Source organism: Thamnophis elegans, chromosome 1 (genome assembly GCF_009769535.1).
Source record: "Thamnophis elegans isolate rThaEle1 chromosome 1, rThaEle1.pri, whole genome shotgun sequence".
Lineage (NCBI taxonomy): Eukaryota > Metazoa > Chordata > Lepidosauria > Squamata > Colubridae > Thamnophis > Thamnophis elegans.
In genome coordinates, this window is record NC_045541.1 from 155,838,932 (window position 1) to 155,856,662 (window position 17,731).

A 17,731-nucleotide genomic window follows, 5' to 3' on the forward strand; every position below is an offset into this window, starting at 1 on the left:
TGTTCTTTCATTTTTGTCTGCCTTCTCAAAGAGCATCCAAATACAGGTAGTCCTCAACGTACAATCACAATTGAGCCCAAAGTTTAGGTTGCTAAGTGAGAAATTTGCTAAGTGAGTTTTGCTCCATTTTACGACTTTTCTTGTCACATTTGTTACAGTGAATCACTGCAGTTGTTAAATTGGGAACACATGGTTGTTAAATGAATCTGGTTTCCCCATTGACTTTGCTTGCTGAAAGGTCACAAAAATGGTGATCACATGACCCTGGGACACTGCAACTGTCATAAATGTGAGTCAGTTGTGAAGCATCCGAATGTAAATCAAATGATCATGGGGATACTGCAACAGCCATAAGTGTGAAAAATGATCATAACTTAAGTCACATTTTTCAGTGCCGCTTGAATCACCAAGTGAACTATTGTAAGTCAAGGACTACCTGTTAGCATTTTTCTGTGTAAGATAATGCTCTAGCCTACCCTGTTTCCCCAAAAATAAGACCTCCCCAGATAATGAGCCCTCCCCGAAATATTGCAATACAGCAGCAGCCATGAGGTGACCACATTCACCACCTCCTGCACCTCAAAAATAATAAGACCTCCCTGAAAATAAGGCCAAGTGCTTATTTCAGGGGTCAAAAGAAAATAAGGCTCTGTCTAATTTTGGGGAAAACACGGTAGGCGTTCCCAAACTGTAGGCCAAGGGATTATAAGCAATTTTGAGAGGGAGAGGAGGAGGCGTGAAATGCAGTGATGGGATTCAAAAATCTTTTAATACCGGTTCTGTGGGCGTGACTTGGTTGGCGTGGCGTGGTGTGGTTTATTGGGCATAGCAGGGGAAGGTTACTGCAAAATCCCCATTCCCTCTCGATCAGCTGGGACTTGGGAGGCAGGGAATAGATGGGGGTGGGGCCAGTCAGAGGTAGTATTTACCGGTTCTCCAAACTACTCAAAACTTCCACTACTGGTTCTCCAGAACTGGTCAGAACCTGCTGAATGCCACCTCTGGTGCAATGAGAAACACACAGTCAAATTCCTATGTGAACTTAATTCTACTTGCCTAAACATGCTGGATTCTGACTTGTCAGACGGAGTGAGATTGAATTCTCAGAGAGTTCAGGTTTTATGTATGCAAGAGTGATATTCGGGAATGGTGGTGTGCGGTACGTTCCCTCCTCGTTTGATGCCGCATGTGGGCAGCAAGCAGATCATATCAGCAGGGCTGGGAGGTCTCTCCATCTGTGGGAAAGACAGCTCCCAGCCCAGCCTAAGTAACCAAAGAGTTAGTAAGCTTTGTGCACCCTTTCAAAGGAAATACAGAGAGAGAAACCTCTGCCTGGAGCACCACCAGTTACCACAGCTTCCTTTCTGCTATGGAGTAGAACAGGAGGACAGGCTGTGTTCACTCAGCGATGCTCAGGTGAACTCCCATCCAGGGATTGACTCCCTGGTCTCCCTTCATAGATGAGTAGCTCTGGGCCCATTATCACTGGATCTAGCGTAAGTCTTAGTCCTGCAGGCTAGTTTGTGGGTGGTCTGTATTTGACCATAGAGTTTGGAGCCAAGGCAGCCCCAAGCAGCTTGTCTAATTGGATTGTTGATGGCAAGCCTGCTCAATCCCGCACATGAGGGATATGGGCTTGTTCAATATAGCCAAGTGAGCAGACTGTAAAGGGAAACAAAATGTTTCATACCATGCAGCAATGCCTAGAAAAGGGGGTGGCAACATATTGTAGGAGGTTAGCACCCATCCCTCTCCTAGAAAAATGAAATATCCTGGGAAATACCTGCCAATTACCTCCCTGCGACCAATAAGATCTCATAGATTAGGCCTCCTCCGTATTCCATCGGCCAGCCAGTGCCGGCTGGCAACTACAAGGAGGAGGGCCTTCTCAGTAGTAGCCCCGACCCTTTGGAACGAGCTCCCCGTGGAGATTCGTACCCTCTCCACCGTCCAGGCCTTCCGCACAGCCCTTAAGAACTGGCTAGCCCGTCAGGCCTGGGGACAAGGATAGGCGCCCCTCCCGAATGATGAATGTATGTTGCTTGCTATTTTATTATATGTCTCTATGTCAATGTTTGTATTCCCCCTCCCTGATTTTATGTGAGCCGCCCTGAGTCCCCTCAGGGAAAAGGGCGGCCTACAAATATTAATAAAATCTCTAAATCTCTAAATCTCTAAATATTGAAAAGGCAGAATATTATATTTTACTAGATAAGAAATGGGGAAACATGTTTTAAGAAGGAAACAGACTCACTCTTAATAGCCCCCACCTTTCTCAATGGGCCATTAAAAAAACCTGAGCTAGTCTACATAACAAAGGTAGGATTGGCCTTCTACAGAAACTCACCACATGGCACCTAGGAAGAAGCAATGCTCAACCAAACTTGGACTCAAAACACAGCCTAGAAAGTTGCCCCTGTATGGCCCCATGGGACAACCAATCAGAATACAAGATCAAGATCAAAGGCCAGAGAGAGCATAAAGCCAGGAACTTTCAACATCTCGGCCTCTTTTCTTCTTCACCCAACATCTGGAAGCGTTTTCTGTTCACGAGTTCAAGCCACCTGATCCTGTCTACCATTAAACCATCTTTCCAAGCAGCCTCCATGTTTCCAGTGTCTTTTCCCCCACTTGGAACTGAACCCAGGGCCAGGAGGACATTTCTTCCAACAATATATAGAGGTAGAACAGGATCAGAGCTTGTCCTGCACCAGGTTGGTCTTCTTTGGTGACTAGGTTGAAGTGGTTGATCTATAGTAATACGTTGTGTTGTGATGTGAAGCAAGGAAGGAACAAACACTTTTTGGTGTTTTTTTTTTTAAGAAACATGCATCACAGAACATGGAAATTGGGAGTGAGAACGGAAAGCAAAAATATAGGAACATAATGGGCAGGGGAGGGACAGAAATGGATCTGAAGAGAAGAAAGGGTGTCTAGGAAGTAATAGGCTCTGAAAATGAAGGTGGAGGAGCAGGCTGACCTACAGAGGATACATAGAAGGCCCTGCTTTTTCTTCCCTCCTTCCTCATGGTCTACAATCCCAGGAGTAAAGAACAGTTTTAAGGAGGTGGAGTTCGTGCAGTGACCAATGCACTGAAGTCCCATGCTGAGATTTCAATGAGGTAACACTTGGAGGTGACTCAGGCAGAGTAAACGAAGAGGTTCAGCCAATCAGACTTGCAAGAGTCTGTAACTATAGCAAATCTCCATAAACGTACAGTAGGTGTAGCTTTCCTGTGGAGGTGAATCCTCATCTGGTCCACCTAGAGGGGTTGATGTCATCGTTCCTGTCCATGTGACATCTTCTTTAGCAATCTTGCTTTGTGTGTGCTAGTTTGCATTCTGACAGCAATCCAGCTTTGTATGCACAAACTAGAGCAGATTCCTGCCAGTCTGCTTGGACAAGCTGGCAGCAAAAGAGAGCTTCCACTTTCCTGAAGGGATAAGGCTGCAGTTGTCAAATTGGGCAGATATTTTAAATGTTTGAAAGAAACACAGCTGTTAGATATTTCTTTAGCTTAGGGGGATTATGAAAATATTACAACAATACTAATGGTGGTGTGAACTGAGAACATTCAGATACTATTGGGATAAAAAATGGGGTGAGAAACCCATTTGATGCTAAATTATTAGCTGGCACACTACTACTGATCAGTTATATCCACAAGTAAATCACACAGATTTATTTATTTTGATGAGGTCAGAAAACCAAAGATGTTGAGGATCTTGATCCTGGCACATTCACTTTATCTGCCCTTTCTGCCTCTTTTCAAGTTTACCAACTTTTTAGAGCAAAACTACAACGTACTAAATATTGTCATTCCATACATATAAAGATATTGCTGTTTTAATTCAATCTTCACTATGATTTATAACAGGAAAACTTTTAAAATGTTCTATTGCCTATACAGCTGAAACTTTCAATAAGCGATTCCCTGATCCATTGCTGGAACTTCAGGATCTTTATTTTTAAAAAAGATACCTTTAAAAACAAAAAAAAAAAGAGATGCAACAGAGAAAAAAGAAAAAAACAAGACAAACCTAACCATATAAAATAGTTATACAGCCTTCTGTATCGATATTCATGTTTAACCTTCATAGTTCACCATTCTACATTGCCTTCCTATCGGTTATAACTTCTATAATCATGTAATAACAGTTGTACTAACACTTGTAATACTATTAATTGTTCATATCGCCATTATATTTACATTGTGGTCAGTACTTTAAGTTTCATAGTAATGAGTAACTTTAGTTAATTTTTATTCAATACTAGTTTGGAAAAAAAAGACAAATAAAGACTTCTATTTCCTATTTTGGCTTCTGTTTTCTAGCCACTTATAAATTCTATCCATATTTTATAGAAATTTGACTCTTCTCTTTCTTTTAGTTCCATTGTCATTTTATCAATCTCTGCATATTCGAGTACCTTTCTAATTATTGTTGCATCTGCGGGTATATTGATTTATTTCCAGTTTTATGCGAAAGCAATCCTAGCTGCAGTGAGTATGTGTAGTATTATGTATTGAATTTTTTTGTCCATTTTCGGATCTAATATTCCTAATAAGAAAGCTTCCGGTTTCAATTCTATCTTTTGCTCTGTAATTTCTTCCAGCCATTTCTGAATTTTGCACCAATATTTCCTTGTGATGGGGCACGTCCACCACATATGGGAGAATGTTCCAGACTTGTGGTTAAATCTCCAACATTCGGGGGATAAATTTGGATACATTTTGGCCAATCTCGCTGGGGGCAAATGCCACAGGATATCTATCTCTTATGATAGTGATGGGAAACCTTTTTGGTACCGATTGCCCAAACCGGAACGCATGTGCATGCTTGTACATGTGCAGGAATACTGATGCGCACATGCCTGTTTTTTTGGCTGTTTTCCAGGCCAAAACCGGCCAGAAAACAGCCTGGAAAACAGCCTGTTTGTTGAACCAGAAGAGCACCTGGCAATGGCACAGCGGGCTCTGCATGCCACCTCTAACACGCATGCCATAGGTTCATCATCCCGGTCTTATAATAAAGTTCATCTCCAGCTAAATACAAAGATAAGATTGTCTAATCTTCTTGGCAACAATGTGGAAGTGCTCTCTTACAGTCTTTTAGGTAGGTTTTTCCAGACCAGTGTACAGTTCTGGAATTCCCTGCTAACATTTTCATAATTACTTTGCATGGGTTCGTATATTGAATTACATATCATATTTAACAAAATCACTACTATGTAGCCTTCTCGGATTTTTGTGAGTATTAGTTGGGGGCAGATTCGGTATGACCCCTTTTGGATCCTTCAAGTAAAGGCAGATTCAAACTAACAGAAGAAAATTGTAGGTTGCAAAAATCTGCTATAGCTTTTCTCTAGTCCTGCTGAGAGCCATAGACATATTGCAGCAAAGTAATCTTTTATTTTACTATACAGGCTTCTTAAGTGTAGTCATGGACTGTAATAAACATTTGATTTGATTCAATTTGATTTCTTATTCCCATGTATTCAACTTACTTTTATATTTCTCGACATATTTATCTCTAATTTCTTCATCACAACAGAGCGTAACATCCACTAACTTTCTATCAATATTTGCACAATTTAATATTTCTCCATCCATTTCAGAGGTGATATTTAGCAGGTTCTGACCAGTTCTGGAGAACCAGTAGTGGAGGTTTTGAGTAGTTCGGAGAACCTTCTAAATACTACCTCCGATTGGCCCTGTCCCCATCTATTCTCTGCCTCCTAAGTCCCAGCTGATCGGGAGGGAATTGAGATTTTGCAGTAATCTTCCCCTGCCACACCCACCAAGCCATGCCATGCCCACCAAGCCACACCCAGAGAACAGGTAGTAAAAAAATTTGAATCCCACCCATCCATTTCCCCAACTGTAGAAAACAGTCTACCAAGGTGCATAGACCCCGTGACCTGTCAAAACCGCGGTCCACTAAAGTGCGCCCGATTAAAGCGCGTACCTGACGTTATCAGCAGCGGGACAAATACGACCGCGGAGAAAAAAGGGCGCTTTAAAAAGCGCTTTTAAAGCAAGCCGATTCACATAAAGGTAAGGGTTAGGTTTAGGGTTAGGGTTAGGTTAAGGGTTAGGGTTAGGTTTAGGGTTACGTTAAGCGTTAGGGTTAGATTTAGGGTTAGGTTAAGGGTTAGCGTTAGCGTTAGGTTTAGCGTTAGGTTAAGGGTTAGGTATAGGGTTAGGTTTAGGGTTAGGTTAAGGGTTAGGCTTAGGGTTAGATTTAGGGTTAGGTTAAGGGTTAGGTTTAGGTTTAGGGTTACGTTAAGCGTTAGGGTTAGATTTAGGGTTAGGTTAAGGGTTAGCGTTAGGTTTAGCGTTAGGTTAAGGGTTAGGTTTAGGGTTAGGTTAAGGGTTAGGGTTAGGGTTAGGGTTAGGTTTGGGGGGGTTAGGTTTAGATTTACGCGTTAATTTTAAGTTTACCGCTCACAGCGTGCTGTTTTCGTCGCGCTGTGATGATGTCACGTACGTGCTTTTGGCGAGCGCGCTTTAGTCTACCGCGGTTTTGTGGTGGAACCCATAGACCCATATAGTATTTCATAATGTATCTATAAACTCACCTGTAACATCAGTACAAGTATTCCCTATACATTTGTAGATCATTAAACAAATAAGGGAATATTATATATTGAATGTTTAAATACTCACTAAGCACTTTATGCATTATTCTAATTGTATTCAGCCACCAACGCCGAATTCCATATTCATGCTTTGGAAATTGCAATCTGGCTGTCTTCACTCATACATGCATGTGCTTGCAGGTGTACTCAGCTTCATATTGGTATTATTCTTGTAAATGATGTTGCTGTTTTAATTATTTGAAAAGAGTTGTATATATTCCTGAGCATTACACGGTAGTGAAATGAAGTCTGAAGTACCAGGAGGGAGGGGCTGTATCCCAGAAGGCAAAGAGGAAGCAGAGCTTTGAAAGTCAGGTAGGCAGGAAGAGCGTATCTTCTCCTTAGCAGTTCATAGAGTATATCCATACTTATATCTAAAGTATATATCTATACTTTTCCAGATAGTTGCTTTAGTCTGGCAAGATTCTGTCTGTAGGTGAACAATAAAGAAACTGCACACAAGTAATTCCTAAAGTTATTGGTGCTTGGGGTCTGACAATGCATATTTTTAGGGCTTTGTACACTGATACTATCATGGTACATTTCCATCTACATGCTGATGTTATATTTATACACTCTACCCTTTATGACGGCTGATGCTACCAAGTGAGAATTAAATAGTTTGAGACCAGACTGGGTCATTAACAAAATCTGATGCAGATGTTCTTCCACTTCCACAGATGAGAAATGAGTGGAAGAAGTCCTTTACTACATAATGGTGGGAGAACAGATTAAAATACTGGGGCCAGTTACTTACTGTATTGAAAGAAGGAAAACTGCTAGATTTTACAGCAGTTCATTTTCTTAATTTGGCTTTTTATACCTGCTATAAAAGCAACTTTCCTACCCAAGTTCTGCCACTGACTCTTTTAATGCTACCTCTTGAGTGCTGGTCAAGTTGTTAAGAGATTTATTGTCATGCTCTCCATGAAATCCTGACACCAAGAACAGCTACTCCTAGTCTCAACTTCATGCAAGGAAAAAAGAGCACTCAAAACTCCAGGATTAAAGCATGGTTCTACACCCACTCAGAAATCCTTTCATCACAAATCAAGTCTCAAACTCTTGGTTCCAGAATCAGAGTCCTATGATGCCAGATGATGAAGCAACCAAGCTGGCACAATTTATCCTCACTAATAGTTCCTGTGCTGCCCAACATCTAGCAGCTGAAGCAGTAGCAGCTGTACTCAGATATTGAACAGCTGCCTGCCTGGTTAATATGATGGGGATCTGAGGACATTTACTATCCATCTCCCTCAATGTGACAGGTATTTCTTAACCTCCAGGGACTTCCCAAATATGATTAGATAAGATTTTTAATTGAGTCCTTGACAGAGAGAACTGGCAAAAGGAAAACTACTCTCCAGCTGTGGAACTGCCCAAATTTTATTTACACACACACACACACACACACACGTTTTCTGAGGTTTTCGTGGGTGTTAGTATGTAGGTCTTGGTTATTCAGGTTTTCTCCCGCGTAAAATCCCGCCAAGACACCTCCAATTTTACGCAGGAGAAAACCCGAATAACCAAAGACAGACAGACAGACAGACACACACACACACACACACACACACACACACACACATACACTTTTGTGAGACTCTTACGGACTAATTTTGACAGCCTTGTCAATCCACTTACTGTGAGATCCATTGCCTAAGACTCAGTAAATGATCTGCGCAAACATGTTGCTGACTTTTAGTTGTTAGCTCAGGATGGGTGCTGCAATGAAAAAGGCTTACACGAACAGTTTAAAGAGGAGACACCAGATGAAATATGGGATGAGCTCATTTATCAGGGCATCCAGACTCTGCATTAATCAATCTCCACTTGGGACTGTAAGGGAATCGCAGCAGAGTACAAGTGATGGGAGAAGATATTGCTGTTCTCTTTTGTACACCACTTATTCACCATAGGTTTCAAGTGCAGCTGGGAACCAGCAGAACTCCATGCTCTTTCTGGGAAAAGCTGTGCCAATGCACTAAATGATCTCTGGCTGGACATTATCTAGTCATTTCATACAAGTAGTCTGCTAAGAAATCCCCAGCCCCACTCGCCCAATCATAGTCCCAATACATAGGAATGTATTGCATCTATAGGAATGTGGGGAGGGAAAACATTTTGTAAACAAAATACACCAAATGCTGAAAATCTGTCTGGATAGAAATTAGTCATGAAGAAAGTAAGTGTAGTAAAATCCATGCAGACATCCCACTGCATAATAACATTGAACTTTTAGACTCAGACTTACCCTCAAATACAAATGAAACCTGTACATAAATCCTGGTGTTGGTTGTGAATACTGGTATTACATTGATAAGAAATATAATATCCAAATCTCAATGTTTTTACACTGAAAAATGTGAATTGGAATATTGATTCCTTAATTTACCTATATAGGTTTCTTATTTGAAAATAGAGTATGTGCTTGAATTCTTCTATTGAATATGTTTTTGGAATTATTCTTTAGAATAAGTCTTACTCATTAGGCTCATTATTCATCCATTTCTAATCAGTTTCCAGACTAAAAGGTGTCACGTGCAATTTTATCCTTTCATCATCTTCACAGAAATATGACTTTGTTATTCAACGTGTCCATCTCCCTGTTAAAATCGAAATTATTGATTGGAGACTCCTAAACTTGGAGCTCGAGTGCATCAAGAATGCATGGATTTTCTCTTATTCAGCGTCTGTAACCATCAATAGTCCCTGCAATTTGATTTCATTTCCCTGATATTGTATTCTGTATTGTCAATAATTTTAATAACCAACCAGTTCAGAATCCACACAATCACTGGGATTATAAAACATCTGATTCCTAGGCACACATATCTCACTACCTGTGGAATGTCAAGTTCTCCCACTCAACACAGCACAGAAGAAACTATATTACATTTCAAATATGTTGATGTACTGAAAATGAAAACGGATTCTGCTAGGCATCAAGATCTGGGGAGCGTTCCATAAACACGGCTGGAGCTCAGATTCCTGCAAAATGCCATTAATCTATGACAGAATTGTTTTACCAGCACTTGCAAAAAGATTTAATCTATGCCTTTTTCCCTTCCCCAGAGGCTCTTCCTTTTTTTGAAAAAGTTTCCCATATGTAATCCATCAGTATAGGTTACTGAGCTCTACAATCACTAGGGGTCATTGTGGTTTTCCTCTCATCTTCAGTACTTAGAATAGCAGGCAATTTTACCAAGCTGGATTTCAGAGAATCTTACAAATGTAACTTACATGAAGGAGAATCATATGTACAGGTAATCCGCATTTAGCACCTACAATTGGGACTGGCAACTCAGTTGTTAAGTGGTGTGGTCGCTAAGTGAAATTATAACTGTGCCTATGCTCTTATTTCAGCTTTCCTTTGCTTTAAATATTGCCAAAGGTTGTAAATGAGAGGACGGCTTGCAATGTTACTTTTTCATCACCACTGTAATTGCAATTATCATTAAGCAAGGTTAAATAGACCATCTGTTTAGCAGCTTCTTATCATCCTTTAGTTTGAATACAAGTAGTCTTCAATTTACAGCTATTTGTTTAGTGATCATCTGTTACAAAGCACCCCCTCCCCAAGCTACTTATGACTTAGTTCTGAAGTTCCAACAGTTGCCCTTCCCCCACAGTCGTGTGACTGCATTTTTATGCCTGGCAACTGGCCTGTATTTATGGCTATTTGCAGCAACTCAGTCACATGACCACAAATTATGACATTTTTTTCCCTGGAAAAAAACATATATTTTTGGTTTCTGGTAAAAACTGGCCCCATAGCAAAAAATGGGTTCACAGCATTTGCTTAATGAGTGCTGCATATGGTTAACAATGCTTCAAATAAAGATCATAAAATCGGGTTGGTCGTAAATACTGCTTTATGACTGTGCCAACCAGAAGTCAAGGACTACCTGTATAAAGTTATGTTATTTGATTGTCCTCCCAATGAGCCATCCCATCAAACATTTATCGACATTGCCAATCACACAGGAAGCACCAAAAGAAATTAGACCTACAAGCTTAGGCTACCAAGTTGTGCCAGCAAATCTGAGGACTGACAGACTGGCCAACAGATTGAAAGAGTTTAATCCAGGGGTGAAATCCAGCAGGTTCTGACAGGTTCTGGAGAACTGGTAGTGGAAATTTTAAGTAGTTCGGAGAATCAGCAAATGCCACCTCTGGCTGACCCCAGATTGGGGTGGGAATGAAGATTTTACAGTATCCTCCCCCTGCCATGCCCACCAAGCTATGCCCACCAAGCTATGCCCACAGAACTGGTAGTAAAAAAATTTGAATTTCACCACTGGATTAATCTACATTTCAACACCAAAAAATAAAATAAAATAACAGAGGGTGTAAATTATTATATAGTGTCCTTAATTTAATGTGCTAGCAAAATAATGCTATGATCATCCAATGCAGATTAGAGCCCTAAATGGAAAAGGGGATGCCAGATGTTTCAGGTGGCTTTAGAAAAGGCTGAAGAATACAAAACATTATTGCTGATGCATACTAGATAACTGAGAAAGCCAAAGACCACCAAAAAGAAATCAATATGCATTTCATTTATCCTGAAAGGCCTTAGATCATGCCAATCACATCAAGCTGTAGAAGGTTTTTAGACAAATTGGAATCCCAGAACATCTTATTGTCCTCATGAGAAACAATTATTTACAGATCAGGAAACTACACTAGACAGAACATGGCAAAATAGATTGGCTGGTGAGGACACTGTGAAAAAAAAAAAAGAACCAGCAAGATGTACTAATAAAAGTCAAAGAGCACAGTGAAAAAGGGCAATGAAATTAAATATAAAGATCAAACTAATGACAACAAGTACAACAATCAGCCTTAGAACTGAAAATGAAGATAAAGCCTTTGAATTATATTTCCCATCCACAACCAATGGTCGCACAGCAGGTATCTTAAATTTTCTTTTCCAGCTGCTAGGATTATTGTAAATTTCATTATTAGAATGCTGATTCTAATGCATCATTGATCATGAAGATAGGATTCTCCAATATGTCCACCGATAAAAAGCACAAAAAATATTTTCCATTCATTTTGCACACTGAGATACATACTTGTTCACTATGCTAACAGAAGGGGGAGCTCTTTTTCTAAATTGATATTTAATCACACATTTGTGATTAATGCAGCTCAAGAAAGGCTCTGGTAAACATAAATTAAATAACAATAATTAAAACAAAACTGTGATGTGCTTCTAGGCTCAACAATTGCCTGAAATAAAGGAAATTATTTGAAAGATAAGCAGAGGAAGGTTCATTTTTTACTGATAGGAATTAGCACAGGGAATATAGGGGAATAAATTTATCTTGTTATACTAGTTTGGGATCCGGACAAAAACTATCCTTACATACTTATTCTATTTTTATATTGTCTTCAAGGTAAAGCCTGTTCAATGTTGCTTAAGTAAAATTTATCTTGAATTATGCTTCACTCCTGGTGACTGCTCCTGGAGAAATTCATGTTTTCCTGGCAACAATAGAGAAATGGTTTACCATTTCCTTCTTGGAAGTTTTTCAAAAATTTGGTTTAGTACATAAAACTAAATTTGTGGTGGGCTCCCATTGAAATACATATTAAATATTTAGCATTTTTTCAAGTATAGGCAAAATATTTAAACTAATATAAGCGATAAAACATGTAATTTACAAGACATTAAAACATTTAATGTAAAATATTCATAGGATTTAAGCTCAGGAACATATTAGTTGGAAACATGCAGAAGAGGAATTCATCCTGCACTGGATAGACCGGCTAAATGATGATTCATAGGACTTTAAATTAACTCAAGTTTCATTTGAAACAAAGGCTTTTGAGCATATTGACTACAAACTTATATCAACAATTAACAATCCTTTATGAGGAAAAAGTACAATAAATCAGTCAATTAGCAAATTAAGAATCAATTTAATTCTACGGAAAACAAAGGTTTAAAATAATACAGAATGTGTGGGAAATGGATAGGGAGACATTTATCTTTTTTTGAAAAACAGACTGAAGCTGAATCATAAGAATTCAATAGATGAAGAATTTGCACTGTGCCTTTTGGCGACAACATAATAAATCCCAAATCCTGGTTAATGTGTAGGATGTGATGATATGCATACATACTTGTTAACTCTGATTGTGGGCTTACTGTTTTGTGAACACACCCACTGGACATGGCTATTAGTTAACAGTAGCATTGTGTTCTCCCTATGCCCAGGCATGATATTCTTGCATGCCAGCTGCATAGGAGCAGTTACAAAACACCACTGTCCTTTTGTCTTGCTTGTGCACAGCCACTCTGAAAAGCAAAATGCTTGGTTATTTGAGCCCCTAGTTTGCTGTATTTGGGCCTTCCTTATTTCTGATGGAGGAAGTAGGGATTTCATGCACCTATTTAATTATAACCCGCCCAGTGTCACAACGGCGAGATCGGGGCGGAGGGGCTGCATAAATCGAATAAATAAAAACTCCCACCTCCACGTGTTCATATATCCGAAAAATGCACACGTTATGCGGCTACCCTATACAAAGGCGGGATTCTAGCCCTGCGTTAGGTACCCTGAAAAAAACACAAGTACTTGGCCACACGAAGAGACCGCCGCGGGCTTGTTTGACTGACAAGTCAGCGGGATGGAAAGATTGCCTGAGAAATATCAACGCGATAGAGACATAAATGCCCGAGTTGAACTGCAAGCGCGGAGGCTGCAAGGGCAGCGATAAGCAGTTGACTACAAATCTTGGTTCCCCTTCGTTTCTATCGCTCGGAGAAGCCGGGCAATGGAAAGCGGGCGCTTTGCACATTCTCAGAGGCACCCTCTCCTTCACCACCTCCACAGACGGCCAAGATCTGGGCTGGAGATCGCGGGAAGGACATGTGTGTCGTTGAGGATGTACAGAGACCCACTCCGCAAAGGGGGCTGTTCTAGTCAGTCGCAGGCTGCGGGAATAAGAATGCCAACAGCCGCCGGTTTTGCTCCAGGGAGGGAGGGAGGGAGGGCGAGAGCCGCTCGCCCCTTTAACAGGCGGCGGGGCGGGGAGAGGAAGCGATGGATGACTGTCTGGATGTATGAAGGGCCGGGTCGGGCCGACGCCGCGGACGTGTCGGTACCGCCTCTCCCCCTCCCTCCCCGGCTCCTCTCCGCCTCGAAAGGCCCGTCGTGTGAGGAGGAGCCGTCGCCGCCTGTTCATTGCTGGCTTCGCTGCCGCCGCCACAGCTCCTTCTTCTTCTCCTCCTCCTCCTCCTACCAGCTTTTCTTCCCTTTTCCGCCGGCTGCCTTCCTCAGGTACGTCGCTCCAGGCGGCCGGCCGCCATCTCCTCCTCTTCGGGTTCCTTTTTCGGGGACTTGTGAGGGCAGCCGCCTCGTAAGCAGCAGCGTCGGAGGTGGGAGCGCTTAAGCGGAGCTGCTTCCGTGGCACTGGGCCGCTGCTCGGGATTCCTGGGCCCGCTAGGCCTGGGAGGGGGACGCGGGGAGTGGCTGACGGGGCCATCCGGCCACGGGTTTCAGAGTGGCCGCGTGGAAGGAGTCTCCTCAGGTTCTCTGCAGGCCCTGTTTGCGGGGCGGGTGAGGGCAGGGGAAGGGGCGCCGAAGCCCCCACCTCCCGACCTGGGAGGGGGTTTCTCTGGCGCTCCCCAGAAAGAGAGCGGCCTTTGTGGAGGAAGGAAGTGAACCGGGAGAGTAAGTAACTCTTTACAGCCTTGCAGTAGGTATCCTAAATATACTACTTTGGGGTCTTTGGAGCGCTCTTTTCCTCCCCCCCCCCCAGAAATAGGGAAAAACGGTCCCTTCCCTTCCGCTACCTCTCTAAAAGGCTCCTTTTATTCTGTGGAAAGTGTGAAGGTGGGGTGAATAATGAGGACTTGCATACCTTTCTCTCCTGAAACTACTAGGGACCACCTTTCTCTCCTTCCCATTTATTTATTTTTAATACATGTAGTTTGTGCATGATTTTAATCAAAGTTAATGATTGCCCTTGTATATAGATGTAGGGGCCAAAGTAGAGTCTGCCTCTGTCAAAATGTGCCCCAAGTGCAGGGGACTGAGCTGGAAGGGGAAAAGGAGGGGAGGCAATTTTTGGGAAGGGGTCCGAATTGCAGTTCGGGGATGTATATATCTGGGGTTGAGTCAGCCTGCCTTCCCAGTTGACGTATTTTAAGTGTGGCATGGGTGGAGAGCAAGAAGACCTCTATTGTATATCCAACTGGGGGAAAAATGCTAGTCCATTCAGCACAAAACCTAGGTGCATTCACTTCTCTACTTCTCCTCTTTCCAAGTCTGAGCTGCTTTTTTGGGAAATCTAAGAATATATATATTCTAAGAACTGTCATTCAGTATATGTGTGTGTGTGTGTGTGTGTGTGTGTGTGTATATATATATATATATATATATATATATATATGACACTTAGTGTTAAGTTTTAAAAAACCTATTAAGCCATTCCTTTTGGCTGGTTATAGATTAGGAAACAAAGGGCTAGTTGAACCAACATTGAACTCTTACATAGTATTAATAGAATAAGTTGGAATGAGCCCTTGGTTAGGATCTCTCTGATTTCTTCTATGAAAGGAAAACCAGGAGCATCTAAAACTGATCATGGTTTTCTGTGATGTCCAAGTACAAACTGGTTTGTGTTCTTTCATTGTGAAGCAGGAATTTTAATTTTGTATGTGCCAGATTAGAACTTGTATGAAACTGGTTTACACAGAGTCAGATGGTTAATCTGTGTCTAGTAGTTAATACTGACTACATTACATTAAATGAAAACTGTTCTCCAAGGCTTCAGATAGGGAGATAGGGTTTTTTATAGCCTTTCTTGGAAATGCCAGGAATGGAAACCAAGATATTCTTTGCTATTGAACTATGACCCCTTACTGAGTATTGTGTCAGCTTGATTTTAGAATCCTAATCCTGATCCACAATTATTGTATTTGAACTGTACTAAGTCCTTTCTTTTAAAATTCATAGTTTGGAATGATTCTAGCAGTGCATTGGGCTGAGATTGATTTTCTTTAATGCTGTGGTTCATTGTTTCTTGAACTGTTACACTGAATGCCTGAACAGCTTGAGGGTTGTTCAGACAAAATCAGATAATGAAATAGATTGAATGTTACTACAATTCTAAGACATTCTTTGACAAGTCTCCCTCTGATATGGATGAAATATGTTAAGTTTGTTCAACACATTAGGATTTAATATCAATATAGTAAATGTGAAGGAAAATAATAGTATTTTAGTAATTCCTTTTAAAAAATTAATTGTGTATACACACATACACGCAGATATCATTCAATATTCTCTTGCCTTCTAAAGTATACAGTGTCAGTAAAGGCACATTGTCCTTGGACTTTGGAGATGACTGTAAATAGGGAAAAGTTATAGAATAATTTTTTTGTTTTAGTGCAATTCTCCCCTTTTTCATTATTTTGGTTTATTGACAACATTTAGTACTGCAGTATACAAAGGAAAACTGTCTTTTCATTGCACCAGCACCACTTGTCCTTTTTAAAAGTATTGCATGTGTTCTTTAAAGGCAGATGAGAAGCAAAGGACTATATTCATTTTATATTCTGAGTGTAACTGTTTTTCTAACTGTGCATCTCTTTAAGCCTGCCTATGATGAGACTCATAGTATTTGTCATGTTTTAATTATCATAATTTAGCATAATAAAAGTGGTTCTCTGTGATCTTTAATGATTGTTTGCTGAGAATGTTCTAAGTCTAGGATTTGTTTGCTTACATATCCTTAAAAGAAACTGCTTCAAATTTTACTGAATTAAGGAAAGAGTGTTATGTTAATAGGATAGCAAATGAAGCAATCTCAAATATTTTGTTGTTATTTGTACAATAGATTTCAATGGAACCACAAATTAAGTATTTGCTTGGGTTTGCAGCTGTATGCCAGATTGTGTAGCCCTGTTACTTAAATAAGCAAAGTTCACAATAATGTTCTTTGTCTACTTTCCTGTACCCCACCCCACATCTATTCAGAAAATGAAGTTTAGACAGGATCTCTGAAATGCCTATGTAAAAAATGCAAGATTTTCAAGTCACAAAGGCAACTAACCTGAGTTTGGAACGAGATTGTGCTAATGTAAATTGATTGCTGCCTATGATGGGTGATGTATACATTTAATAAATAAACTCTCCTCTCAGTATTTAAATTATTTTGTTGGTTTTTGTTACTGTTATGAAATATAGCACCAGTGCACATTGAGTCATGATTCCTTTGTCAGGTGTATGGAGTGGCAAATTAAATTAATGTAGGAATTAGCCATTCCATGCATTTGATGGTGAGCTATAATTTACAAAAGTAATACGGTTCTCCTTCCTTTGTGGTTGTCCTGTAATATGGATCTTATGAGTATTCTGTAATGCCCTTCTCCATTCCAAAATATAAGGCCTTTTGGTGAAGGGGGAGTGAAGAAAGCCCGAATGAGTTTTTATTAGTTGTATTTTAGATTCACATTTTTCAAACTGATGTTTCCATATACATTAGTTAAAACTTCTGTTATGAAGTAGTATGGTGTACAGCAGGAATCGTAGTCTAATATTTCTTTTAGAGAATACTTATTGGGGAAGGCTGAATTATTTCTATCTACCTGTTGTATCATGAGAATATTTTTCATTAAGCTGTCTATAATACAAGATGTTATGTACTGTAATAAATAACACCTCTGTATCTATTAGTAGTTTGGCAATACTTGAGGGACAGAAATGCTTAGCGATCTCCTTGCAATGACAGTTGTCCCTGAATAATGTGCATTGCAATCCCTTGTGTTCAGAAAAATGTGCAGTGTTATACATATTGTCTATATGCTTTCTGAATAAAATTCTGTTATATTTATTCTTAAATATGCTGATGGATTGTGCTCTAAACTTTGCAAAGATTAATGGCAGGAAATTCCATATGAAGTATGCATGAGATTTCTGTCTTCTGAGTGGAATTTTGGATCTGCTGAAAAGTGTAGCGTGATAATAGGCTGAAAACTTGAGGATTTTAATTTTCTTCAGCAGGATCTTCATTTATTTGTAAAATTTATTAGCCACGGATCTTACTCAGAATAATTTTTTAATTAAAATA

The 17,731-nt window shown here is 40.3% G+C and overlaps 1 protein-coding gene across 7 annotated transcripts in view; it reads left to right on the forward strand.

Moving 5' to 3' along the window:
- Nucleotides 1–13,680: 13,680 nt before the first annotated feature.
- Nucleotides 13,681–17,731, forward strand: part of KTN1 (kinectin 1) — an 88,718-nt gene continuing 84,667 nt past the window's right edge. For 5 of the 7 annotated variants that reach the window (XM_032236129.1, XM_032236148.1, XM_032236140.1 and 2 more), the window contains exon 1: nt 13,681–13,935. The gene's annotated coding sequence lies outside the window, so the exon portion shown is untranslated. The remainder of the gene's footprint in view (nt 13,936–17,731) is intronic. The other 2 variants (XM_032236155.1, XM_032236167.1) reach the window with 1 other exon arrangement.